General features: G+C 40.4%; 1 protein-coding gene across 1 annotated transcript in view; it reads left to right on the top strand.

Moving 5' to 3' along the window:
• snapin (SNAP associated protein) overlaps positions 1–2,686 on the top strand; it is a 5,587-nt gene that overhangs the window by 652 nt on the left and 2,249 nt on the right. The window lies entirely within an intron of this gene.

Genomic DNA, 2,686 nt, shown 5'->3' with positions numbered 1-2,686 from the left:
AAACTGTGAAAAAAACAAACGGTGAAAAAAACAAACAGTGAAAAAAACAAACAGTGAAAAAAACAAACGGTGAAAAAAACAAACAGTGAAATAAATAAACTGTGAAATAAATAAACTGTGCAATAAATAAACTGTGCAATAAATAAAAACTGAGGAAAGAGTTACGTGATGAAAAAAGGTACGGAATACAAACGGACCTGAATCAATAATCAATAAATAATGAGAATATTCAGAAACATTCGGACTCGGTTGAACAGCGGCTGTGCAGGCTGTTTTTCAAAGAATCACGTGACAGTCACGTGACAGCGGCAGGTATAAAGCACCGTTACCTTACGGAGTGAACATGTAGGTCCAGCTGCTGGATTGCAGGTTTGAGAAGATCGACCAGACCCTCAGCAACAGCGTCCTTATCCGGAGACGTTTCTACCACAGACACAGCAGCCATGACCTCCTCCTTCTTCTTCTTCTTCTTCTTCTTCTTTTATTTTGTTGGTGGATTGCAAGCATCGTTCAGGTGCATACCGCCACCTACTGAGCATAATGTGTGACCTATAGCCTCCTTTCCCTATTTTTAATATTTATATTATGTAACTAAATAAACAACGTTTTTCTAACATCACTTATTTTATCCTTGTCCCCTTCTGTTCCTAATATCTCTTAAACTAATAATTAATCTTTTAAACTCCAAACTTTCTCTGCCTCTTTGACTCTTTCATTCAATCTCTCCTTTCTTCTATATATTGAGAACACACTTCATGTCCCACACCCTCTGTTTCTGCACGTTCCTCACACCTACTGTTGTTGCTTTCCCCATCATATACATTGTATCATTTTGTTATATATATATATATATGCTACCACCCCTCAGCTCTTGTGCCCATCATGATAAAAGTGCTTAGAACATCTTGCTAAGCAGCACATTACCTCTAATCTTACTCCCTCCTTTGACCCATTCCGGTTTGCTTACCGCTCCAACTCAACAGAGGACGCCATCGTCTCATCACTCCACCTGAGCCTCCAACATCTGGAGGAGAAAAACACCCATGTACGAATGCTGTTTGTAGACTTCAGCATTTAACACAATCAATCCACAGCACCTGGTCAACAAACTGGCTACACTAGTCTTCAGCACCACCTTCAAGAACAGGATCCTTGACTTCCTGTCCGTCAGACCACAGTCAAGTGCGGAGGAACACCTCCTTCGTTATCAGTCCAAACGTGGGCGTCCCCCAGGGCTGTGTTCTGAGTCCTCTTCTCTTTACCCTCATGACCTACAGCTGCGTTGCCAAGTCCGAAACCAACCATATAATTAAATATGTGGACAATACCATGGTCGTGGACCTGATTAGCAACAACAAGGATCAGGCATGGGAAGAAGTGGCACACCTTGTGAACTGGTGTGTGGAAAATAACCTGGTTCTGAATGTCAACAAAGCAAAAGTGCTCATTGCTGGCTTCAGGAAAACAAAACCACATCACACTCCGCTGCTCATAAACAACTTAGAGGTGGAGGTGGTGGAGAGCCCCAGGTTCCTGGGAGGGTGCACATAATCAATCAGCTGTCTTGAGTAAGAAACACTGAGTCCAGCATCTGCACGTCCTCCGTGGGCTGAAGAGATCACACCTCCCACCCCATGTCCTCATGAAAGTTTTATCTTCTTCCTGGATTTTTATAAAGCATTTGACATTGTAGCGCATAATTTCATATTTCAGACAAATAGAGCATTTTGGATTCAGTAAGTTTTTCTGTAAAGCTGTTAAAACTGTGTATGCCAACGGTAACCGTTCCATTAGACTAAAAAAATGGGACTTCACCCATATTTGAATTACAGCGAGGCATCCGACAGGGCTGCCCAGCCTCTCATTTATCCACCCTGCGGACACAACTCTTATACAAATAGTCCGTTAAAAGGTGCCTTTATTGCAGGTAGATAAATTACAATTAGTCAATTGGCTGATGATACCACAGTAACAACAACATAGTTTTAGTATCTCAGCTACTTAATGATTATGGGAATTTGCTTAACTACTTTGAGTTCCTGGAAATGTTTGATTTTCCTGTAACCCCAAAATAATTAGTTCTAGTAATGATATTCCCTCTGGTACTCTAACTTTATTAAAGAGTGCTGAGAAACAGCTTGTGTTCCACATTTTGAACCCGCAGTGACTCCAGTTAGTCGTGCTTTTCAGTCAAATCCCAAAATAATAATATTAGGTCATTATTTCAAACAGAGAATACCACTACCCCTTATGTTGTTCATTACTGGACTGGAATTGTAAATGGACTGAACTGGGTCAATGTGTGGAAATTGCCATGTAGATATTTGTTTGTAAACAAAGTGAGAGAAGTGTCTTATAAATTAATTCATAGATATTCCCCTGCCAAGCAGTATGTGTTAAAATTTAAGAAAGATGCATGTATTGCTCTCTGTGTGAACCTGAACCACCTGTTCTGGCTCTGTCACACCACTGCAGCCTCCTGGAGAGAAGTCATCTGGTTTATAACAACAAAGTCCATGCTCAATAATCCAGGTATAAAGTCATCTGGTTTATAACAACAAAGTCCATGCTCAATAATCCAGGTATAAAATCATCTTGTTTATCCACAGAAAGATTGACTCTGTTTCTGTTTAGGTTGGAACAATGTACTGTTGGAGTCAATGATGTCAAAAGCAAAAACAGAAAG

This window comes from Nematolebias whitei, chromosome 19, assembly GCF_014905685.2.
Source record: "Nematolebias whitei isolate Nwh7 chromosome 19, NemWhi1, whole genome shotgun sequence".
NCBI classification, from domain to species: Eukaryota; Metazoa; Chordata; class Actinopteri; order Cyprinodontiformes; family Rivulidae; genus Nematolebias; species Nematolebias whitei.
This window is presented reverse-complemented; position numbering and strand designations above follow the sequence as displayed.